General features: G+C 46.2%; 1 non-coding gene and 1 pseudogene across 1 annotated transcript; both read right to left on the bottom strand.

Annotated features, from left to right (window-relative positions):
- Window positions 1-587: 587 nt before the first annotated feature.
- LOC119562063 lies at window positions 588-10021 on the bottom strand (annotated as a pseudogene).
- Window positions 10022-10422: 401 nt separating this feature from the next.
- LOC119562098 lies at window positions 10423-10601 on the bottom strand. Its single transcript, XR_005221671.1, has one exon. It is a non-coding gene; the product is annotated as a 5.8S ribosomal RNA (ribosomal RNA).
- Between the last annotated feature and the right edge of the window lie 285 nt (window positions 10602-10886).

The following is a 10886-nucleotide window of genomic DNA, read 5'->3' as shown; positions in this document are numbered from 1 at the left end:
TCGCGTCACTAATAATATGACGATACAGTCTTGCTACCATAACATAAGTTTTGAACAATAAGAGGAGCAGACACACCAACCAACCAACCGCGCTGCTACCATTATATATACTTATATTTATATAAGTCCTCTTTACTTGAATGGCCTCTTTACTTGAATTTCAATACCATAGGAATATTTATTTATACATGGAATATGTTTTGCCACTACTTTTTCGCGTCACTAATAATATGACGATATAGACTTGCTACCATAACATAAGTTTTGAACAATAAGAGGAGCAGACACCAACCAACCAACCGCTGCTACCATTGAATGAACCATATATACAAACTTTTATATATGTCCTCTTTACTTGAATTTTAATACCATAGGAATATTTATACATGGAATATGTTTGCCACTTTATCATCGCGTCACTAATAAGATGACGATACATTTTGTTTGTTCAATATTTACTTATATATTGATGTTTCCAATTTAGGTCTTTTATATTTCTTCTTCCCTACCTTACACACCACAAACAAAGTGGCGTGCGATGCTGCAAGCAAGCATAATGATTATGCCCGCTTGCAACATCTTTATTATCGAATCATCAAGCAAAGGATAAGCTTCAGTGGATCGCAGTATGGCAGCTGCTCAACCACTTACAACACCTTGCCTGTTACAAAAGTCGTTTACAATTGATTCTAGGCTTTGTCATTGTATTAAATAATGCTTTTATATGTAACTAGCGCGGCATCAGGTGATCAAAGATCCTCCCAATTTACTATGTTACAAATTACATTGGCATCACATCCATTGTCGTTTATAAAGTAAATTATAAACTTTAAATGGTTTAGAAGCCATACAATGCAAATTGCCCCTTATTTATCATTGCAGTCCAGCACGGATACGACCTTAGAGGCGTTCAGGCATAATCCAACGGACGTAGCGTCATACCACTGTTCGCTCGAACAAGTATTGTGCCATTGGTCCGTACCTGCGGTTCCTCTCGTACTACGCAGGAATGCTGTCGCAACAACGTTTTGTCATTAGTAGGGTAAAACTAACCTGTCTCACGACGGTCTAAACCCAGCTCACGTTCCCTTGCATGGGTGAACAATCCAACGCTTGGTGAATTTTGCTTCACAATGATAGGAAGAGCCGACATCGAAGGATCAAAAAGCGACGTCGCTATGAACGCTTGGCCGCCACAAGCCAGTTATCCCTATGGTAACTTTTCTGACACCTCTTGTTAAAAACTCTTTAAACCAAAAGGATCGATAGGCCGAGCTTTTGCTGTCCCTGTGTGTACTGAACACCGAGATCAAGTCAGCATTTGCCCTTTTGCTCTATGTGTGGTTTCTGTCCGCACTGAGCTGGCCTTGGGACACCTCCGTTATTATTTGAGAGATGTACCGCCCCAGTCAAACTCCCTACCTGGCAATGTCCTTGAATTGGATCATACCTGAGTAATTGGAGTTATACCAAATTTTCAAATCAAAAATACATAAATGCACCGTTTTATTAAAGAATTTGTTTGCGATTATATAACAAACTCGTGATACTTTGATCAAGAAGCTTGCATCAAAACCCAATACCATAAGATATAATAAATATATCCGTATAATGGCTAGGAAATGATACACGTTCCATTTAATCAAGTAAGTAAGGAAACAATAAGAGTAGTGGTATTTCATTGGCGATACCAAACCGAAGTCTAATATCTCCCACTTATTCTACACCTCTTATGTCTCCTTACACTGCCAGATTAGAGTCAAGCTCAAAAGGGTCTTCTTTCCCCGCTAATTATTCCAAGCCCGTTCCCTTGGCTGTGGTTTCGCTAGATAGTAGATAGGGACAGGTGTGTCTCGGATCCCTCCGAACTTGTTTTACGTGGCGTGTTCCACAATGAAGGGATTACAACCACGGCATTCTAATATACCCACAAGTGAGTATATAATGCACGGGTCTAGGTTAAGCGCCAGACCAACGCCCCGGACTAGAAGCTATAGCTATGTACATAGCATCCACCCCAGTAGCAATTCGAGTACTTACTTGTCGGGCAAGCACTCCCCCTTGCGTAGGGGCGAGATCTATCTAAAATCTCTACTGTTCTGTGGGTCACAGCACCCGAGTTGTATAACGCAACATCCACGTCGAGCCCGAGGACTCTACCCGCGATATAGGTGTCAACCACAGCCACCACGATACTCCCACAAGGGGGCCAACCTCAATGAGCAGCCTTGGAGCTGCTCAACCCGTGGTACCGAAATTACAGGCTCGGTGAGCCTCACCCCTTCAGCTCCGACAAGCTCGGATGGGGCAACCATTGCCATATTAGTCGCCTCCTACGACAAGCTATGGCAGGCTGTGGCAGTATTCTTCGCCGCTACCACACGGCAAAAGAGGTGTGGGACTAACGTCCCGGCGCCTGTGGTTCCTCCCTCGTCGCATCCATCCTTCGCCTCGAGAAGGCAGCATCGGCAAAAACTCCTAGGAGACGCATCCGTTCTGGGGTCTCGACTACTCCCGCGACGATCCATCTTCCCTGGTCTCGAACGACTCCAAGGGCATCCAGGTCCCGCAAATCGTTGTACAGGCGGCATTCACACAGTATGTGGCGCCAGTCCTCTCTTGCCACGCCACATGAGCATGCGGTCGTGGTGCTGAGGGTCCTGCCTTGCAGAAATGCGTTCATCGACCCGTGTCCTGTCAGCAAGAATCCGGCTTTGAGGGTAAAGACAAAGTCTTTCCTCTTGTAGACGAACGCTGCCTCTGGGAAAAACTCGCGAGTCACGGAGCCGTGTTCCGCGCGATCCCATCTGAGTTGCCACTCATTTAGCAGACGTTCGTCTAGCAGCGCCATCTTAGCTTTCCAGTCCAACACGGACAGGTCCTGTCCGTGGAGCCAGTCGCTCTCATCCAGGGGGACATCCTTCCTCAGCTTGAACTTCACGGCGATCCTGTGAGCATCCAGATCCATTGGAGGAGCACCAGCAAGCACCTGCAGTGCCACCGTGGACACTGTGCGGCATACCGGTAGGCATCCTAAAAGGATGGACCTCTGGCACGAGGTGAGGAGTTTAAGGGACTTGCCCCTACTCGCCGCCTTGTACCAGACCGAGGCACCAAAGAGTGCACAGGGGACCATGAGTCCGCTGTAAATCGTCCTCTTAGCACGGGAGCTGAGCCCCCAATCGACTCGAAGCACCCGCGCTAGTCCTCCGGCAACTCCAGCCAGCCGATCTCTGAGAGCAGAGATATGCGGGAGAAAACTCAACCGCTCGCCGACTAAGATGCCAAGGTACCGGCATTTGGTGACGTAAGGCAGGCTTGCTCCAGCAAACCGTACCGTCGGTCTCCTCGTGCGTGAAAGCTGTCCTTTCAGCAACATTATTGCCGTCTTGCTGGTTGACACACTCACTCCAACCTCAGCTCCCCAGGCTCCCACGATGTCCATCAACTGCTCGCCCTTCCGCTCCAGATCGGCACGGGAATTCCCGTCGACGAAAAGCAGAAGATCATCTGCAAACGCGCTCAGAGCACAATGTGGCTCCAAGCGCTGAAGCAGCACATCCATCAGTAAATTCCAAATAAATGGACCACTGACGGACCCTTGCGGGCAGCCCCGTGTAACCGCAACTGTGGCTGCTTCATACCTGCTGATGATGCTTGCGCTACGGCCGGAAAAATAGCTTTTCCACAAGTCGATTTCTCGACAGCCTACGTCGACAAGCCGATCCAGCACCGCACTCCACTCCACGTTGTCGAAGGCTCCCTTGAAATCGACAAAGATTCCAAGGACCCTCCTCTCGCGACTGTTGGCGACGGTGTTTTTTGGCGTGCATCCACGCATCCTCCACGCAGCGTCCAGGCCTGAATCCGAATTGCCATCTGCAGCCATCCGGTAGCACATCCTTCAGCCGATTCACCATGATTCCCTCAAGCGCCTTTCCGAACACTGGCAAAAGGCATATGCCGCGATAAGAGGCAGGATCGCTCCTGTCCTTATCTGGCCCCTTTACCAGCGGTATCACTCTCGGGTGCTTCCACTCGGCCGGAAAGTATCCTTCCGAGATGCACCGAGAGTACAGCTTCGTCAGGTGCTGAGGGATGGCACGCCATACCTCCTTGACAATACCGCCCGTGATGCCATCCATACCCGGCGATCGCCGGCTTCTCAGCCTCGCGACGCTGGTTGCCACCTCGAAGGCTTCGAGGATCGGTGGGGCACCAGGGGGTATGTCTTCTCGTGTCGTCGACTCCGCAACAGGGAAAAAGTTGCGGAGGAGCACACTTGCGCAGATCGTGCCAAGTTACGGAAAGTGCGCCGTTCGACCGGAGACATCCGAGATCGGCTGTCTTCTTCCGGCCTCGGCATATTCGGTATACGTGCCCCCATGGATCATCCTTGTGCCGTCCCACGAAGTCCCGCCAGTTTTGCTCCTTTGTCGTCAAGATAAGCTTCTTGTACTGGCCTGAGGCAAATCTCAGTCCAGCGGCAAGTTGCTCAGCATCGTCGGTGCCACTCCGGCGAGCTGCCTGCAGCCTACGCCTCAGTCTCCGGACCTCTTGGCGCTTGGTACTCAGCTCAGGATTCCACCATATTACGTTTCCCCTCGCTGCAGGTATCCTGCGCCCTATCACCCTGTCGCACACATCGTGTACGATGGAGCGAAGGGCAGACACATGGTCGTCCAATGGCGATTCCTCCAGTTCCTCGAGACTCTGTGCTGCACTCCTTAACTCTACACTGAATCTTCGCCAACTTGCATTGGAGAGCTTCCATTGCGGTACCGGAGCTAGGCTCTCAACGGTACTGCTCGGATCTGGAGTAACCTCAACAGTGATAATGTTGTGGTCACTCAGCTCCCAGAAGTCAACTCTCCAATCGTAGGTTGCCCATACTCGCGCCGCTTCGTTGGCGAAGGTCACGTCGATATCACTTCTAGAGCGGTGATTATCGAACGTGAACACCTGGCTGGCCGTATTCAGTACACTGGCACCGCTTGCAATTATCCACTCGTTCATGAGCTGTCCCCGTTCGCGGTTCAGGCGGTCTCCAGAGTTGTCTGGGGATTTGCTGAACCACATAGGGGAGACTGCGTTAGCATCAAGTCCGAGGATTGTCGGTGTTCTGCTAGCTAATAGCAGAACCGTATCCAGGTAGTCAGTGTAGGGCTCCAGAGCAGCTAGATGCTGGCAGTATACGGAGGCCAGAAAGATTGTGCCATATCTTCCTGTGACACTCACGCACACTCCGTAGTCCGTCGTCAAAGCCTCGATGGGCATGCAGATGGCAGATGGGTCGTCCACGATGATGGCAGCTTTCTTCCTCCTATCGGCGAATATCCTCATTCCTCCAGGCAGTCCAGTGAGTCGCTTGCCAGCGTCCACGTAGGGCTCCTGGACTAGTGCGAACAGGTGGCCAGCATCTCTCATCTGCTTGGCAAGCTCGATGACAGCGCAACGGCCTCGACCACAGTTAGCTTGGATGAACCTAAACATTTAATGTCTAGAGTTCACCCTTGCAAGCACCGCCGCGTATACCGGACATCCAGGGGACAGCATGTGGTGCCCCGACTGGTAGCCCTTAAAACGGCAATTCCGGCAGTCCACGGGTTCTGACATGCGCGCGCACTGTGGCCAGTCTGTCCGCACTGCCGGCAGACATTCTCCTTGTATCGGCAGTCTTTTATCTTGTGGTCAAAACCAACACATCTGTGGCACGCGTATGTGCGCACCAACGCCCGGCAGTTGTAGGCGAACCAGCCAATATAGGCCTTTCCGCCGTCGAGCACGTCGAGGGCCGTGGTGCTTACTTCCAGCGTCACATTAACTGTGGCGCCGTCCGCCTGCGACCACGACTTCTCCAGTCGCACCTGCTTTATACGACTCCAGAGTCATCTTGTCAGCGAAGTTGTTTTTGTACAACTCGCTCATAAACTCATCCGGCGGCGTCGCAGTGTCCACGTTGCTGACCACAATTTTCGGCGTTTGCGCTGGGCTTTGCTTCACCTCTAGGCCAGCTTCTACAAACTTCTTGTTGGCGACCACCTTTGTATCTCGCCGGACGATGGGGTGCGGATGATGGCACCGCCACGCGCCAGCCCTCTCACCTCATGCAGACGTACTCCTAGCGAGGGAGCAATCTCCTTTCTGACTTTTTCCGCCAGCTCCTTACCCGAAATTTTCGGGTCGGAACTGTGGACAATGGCCGACCAGGTCTCGCGCGGTTTTCGCGGCATCGGGACCGGAACGGCGGATGGCATCGGGAGGCTTGGATATGCAGAGGCATATGCAGAGGGCATCCGCGGGGCAGCAGGTTGGGTAGTCGGCGGCGGCGGCGGCGGTGGTGCCTTCTTGGACTGCCGATATCGGTCTTCCAGGACCACGTTACGCAGCGCGAGCGCCGAAATAAGGGCCTCATATTTGGCCACGACGAGTAGCAGCTCCCTGGTGGAGCTCCTCACGATAACGCTGGTGTCAAGTATAAGCTCGGTGCGAATCTTCGCAACTTCCGCGGAAATCCGTCCGGGGCCACCCCTCACCACCTCCATGGCGTGGTCATACTTCACGACGTCTCCAGCGGCGGCGGCAGTAGCGGCGTCAGCAGCGGCGTCAGCGCTAGTAGCGACGTCAGCACTGGCAGCAGCGACGGGGTCAGCGGTGGTCTTGATAGTCTTCACCTCTTTTGCGCGCGATGCCACCATCGATGACGTCATAGGACGTCCTTTGGAGCGCTTTTTTTCTCCGCCGGGTGTAACAATCTTCGCCCTAGCTCCCTTCGCGGACGATGCAGATGATGAAGGGCGACCCTCTGGTTGGTCGTCCCAGTCCTTGTCCGTTTCAACAATATTCGCCCACGATTCCTCGTCGAGCGCAATCAACTTAGCTTTTGGGTTGTCTCGCACCTTACCTCGGCTGCGCTTACCGTCGAGGCGCATCTCGCCCTCGCTCATTGAATCCTCCCCCTCCGACATCTCTTTGGTGGTGTTAAAAATGGGACTCAAAAATACACTCACCCAATTTTTGTTAAGGCCCAGTAGCCTTTTCAGCTCGACTCAAATTTTTAAAACAAAATAAATTACCAAAAATGCTTTCAATTGTTCACAAAAGGAAAACGCGTATTCCGCCGCTCCTGGCGTGTGTATGATCACGCGAGCAACACTACTTGACCGCGCAGCCAAACCGCGGAGTCTGATACCACTTCCGCCAATGTAACTTTTGAGGAAACGCAAAAACACGAATTTTCGAATCGAGCAAAAATAAACAGGTACGATTACTTACACTGCCAGATTAGAGTGTGTGTAGATAGGGACAGTAGGAATCTCGTTAATCCATTCATGCGCGTCACTAATTAGATGACGAGGCATTTGGCTACCTTAAGAGAGTCATAGTTACTCCCGCCGTTGACCCGCGCTTACTTGAATTTCTTCACTTTGACATTCAGAGCACTGGGCAGAAATCACATTGTGTCAACACCCGCTAGGGCCATCACAATGCTTTGTTTTAATTAGACAGTCGGATTCCCCAAGTCCGTGCCAGTTCTGAATTGATTGTTAATTGATAATCGTTATAATTAATAAGAACTAATTGGTTTAACCCAATTAGTATTCTTAAAAATTTTAGCAAGAAAGTTCCACAATTGGCTACGTAACTAAACTATCCGGGGAACAAGTGACCAACATAAATGCCAGACACTCTATTTACCCAGAACGAGCACATAAACCATGTTATTGTTTCCCAATCAAGCCCGACTATCTCAATCTTCAGAGCCAATCCTTATCCCGAAGTTACGGATCTAATTTGCCGACTTCCCTTACCTACATTATTCTATCGACTAGAGACTCTTCACCTTGGAGACCAGCTGCGGATATTGGTACGGCCTGTTGAGAAGTTTGCGTGTCCCCACCATAAATTTTCAAGGTCCGAGGAGAAAATATCGACACAACAGTATATGTCATGCTCTTCTAGCCCATCTACCATATCTCTCTGCGAAAGACTTCCATGGTAGTACGGCTATAAAACAGAAAAGAAAACTCTTCCGATATCTCTCGACGGCTTCTTTATGGTCGTTCCTGTTGCCAGGATGAGCACGAGGCCCATATTTAATAACAAACGGATACTCAACAGGTTACGGAATTGGAACCGTATTCCCTTTCGTTCAAAATTATTCAAGTATATTAATTAGCTTGATTTATATAATATAATTATATTTGTATGGCATTTGTGTTTTACTTGAAAATTTTCGGCTTTCGCCTTGAACTTAGGACCGACTAACTCGTGATCAACCACTGTTCACACGAAACCCTTCTCCACTTCAGTCCTCCAAGGTCTCATTCGATTATTTGCTACTACCACCAAGATCTGTACCAATGGCAGCTCCATGCAGGCTTACGCCAAACACTTCTACGCATACCATTGTACCTTCCTACTCACTAAAGTTTCAAAATTTATATCACAAGTAATATAAATCATCTACTTTAGCGGTAATGTATAGGTATACAACTTAAGCGCCATCCATTTTAAGGGCTAGTTGCTTCGGCAGGTGAGTTGTTACACACTCCTTAGCGGATTTCGACTTCCATGATCACCGTCCTGCTGTTTTAAGCAACCAACGCCTTTCATGGTATCTGCATGAGTTGTTAATTTGGGCACCGTAACATTACGTTTGGTTCATCCCACAGCGCCAGTTCTGCTTACCAAAAGTGGCCCACTGGGCACATTATATCATAACCTTGAACTTCATATCAAGAAAGTTAAGGTTCTTACCCATTTAAAGTTTGAGAATAGGTTAAGATCGTTTCGACCCTAAGGCCTCTAATCATTCGCTTTACCAGATAAGATTATTTTATATAACATTAAAATGCACCAGCTATCCTGAGGGAAACTTCGGAAGGAACCAGCTACTAGATGGTTCGATTGGTCTTTCGCCCCTATACTCAATTCTGACAATCGATTTGCACGTCAGAACTGTTTCGGTCTTCCATCAGGGTTTCCCCTGACTTCAACCTGATCAAGTATAGTTCACCATCTTTCGGGTCACAGCATATATGCTCAAGGTACGTTCCAGTTAGAGGCATAAATAATATAAATATCATTATACATAACTATATAGAACGCCCCGGGATTGTGTTAATTAGCTATAAATAGTTAAAAAACTAATCCCATTATTAGTCAAGTTAATTACGCTATTAGGTTTATATCCCAATAACTTGCACATATGTTAGACTCCTTGGTCCGTGTTTCAAGACGGGTCCCGAAGGTATCCTGAATCTTTCGCATTGTTAATCATACAAGTGCATATAATAAACACAAAAATCAATGATAATTATGCCATTATATAATTCCGAAAAATTAACGCACTGTATTCATATAAATCTATCAGCACTTTATCAAATTAATAACATTTATTCTGTGTTAAAATGCAAGCAAATTAATTTGAATAAACTATAAGTTATATTTTATGATAAATTTTGTATGCTAATAGATTACAATGTCCTTATATGGAAAAAATGCACACTATTATCATAATATTGTTTAAATATTACAATTTTAATGATGAATTTTCCATAACGGATATTCAGGTTCATCGGGCTTAACCTCTAAGCAGTTTCACGTACTGTTTAACTCTCTATTCAGAGTTCTTTTCAACTTTCCCTCACGGTACTTGTTTACTATCGGTCTCATGGTTATATTTAGTTTTAGATGGAGTTTACCACCCACTTAGTGCTGCACTATCAAGCAACACGACTCTTTGGAAACATCATCTAGTAATCATTAACGTTATACGGGCCTGGCACCCTCTATGGGTAAATGGCCTCATTTAAGAAGGACTTAAATCGTTAATTTCTCATACTAGAATATTGACGCTCCATACACTGCATCTCACATTTGCCATATAGACAAAGTGACTTAGTGCTGAACTGATTTCTTTTCGCTCGCCGCTACTAAGAAAATCCTGGTTAGTTTCTTTTCCTCCCCTAATTAATATGCTTAAATTCAGGGGGTAGTCCCATATGAGTTGAGGTTGTGTATAACTTTTTTTGCAATTAATTCTTTATATATAATGATAAAACATTTTATTAAATTCGTTATATATTTTATATATTTGTATGGCATTTGTTTGGTCTAACGAATCAACGAAGAATAATAATATTGTCAACGGCTTTCTATTTACTAATCTTTAATAAGAGACAATTCTAGATAAATTTTTTATGCTAGACATTTCTCAGTATTATTTGATTGAAAAAGAAAATATTTCTCTTCGTTTTTCACATTCAAATTATTTACTAATGTGAGATAATGTTTTTCATATATTTGTTAATATTATGAATAATATAATAATTAAATTATTATTATCCAATAATATACCATATGCTTATAAAATTTCATTATAAAATTTATATAAACAACTTAATTAGCATAGTCTTACAACCCTCAACCATATGTAGTCCAAGCAGCACTATAAAATTAATTAAAGTACATAACAGCATGGACTGCGATATGCGTTCAAAATGTCGATGTTCATGTGTCCTGCAGTTCACACGATGACGCACAGTTTGCTGCGTTCTTCATCGACCCATGAGCCGAGTGATCCACCGCTTAGAGTTTTATATATTGGTTTGGTAATTTTGTCATATATGTTTTTATTGAAAGAAATTAAAAATACACCATTTTACTGGCATATATCAATTCCTTCAATAAATTGATTTTTATACCTAAAACGAATGCTGCGAAATGTCTTAGTTTCATATAACCAATAATATATCAAGTATTTTTTAAATGGCATTTACGGTATTAATACTTTTTTTTAGCGATATATATTGAAATTTATATAAAACATTAACCTGTAATAATCAGGTACAACATTGTACATTTTAGGTTGTTGCATTATC

Source organism: Drosophila subpulchrella, unplaced genomic scaffold (assembly GCF_014743375.2).
Source record: "Drosophila subpulchrella strain 33 F10 #4 breed RU33 unplaced genomic scaffold, RU_Dsub_v1.1 Primary Assembly Seq391, whole genome shotgun sequence".
NCBI classification, from domain to species: Eukaryota; Metazoa; Arthropoda; class Insecta; order Diptera; family Drosophilidae; genus Drosophila; species Drosophila subpulchrella.
This window is presented reverse-complemented; position numbering and strand designations above follow the sequence as displayed.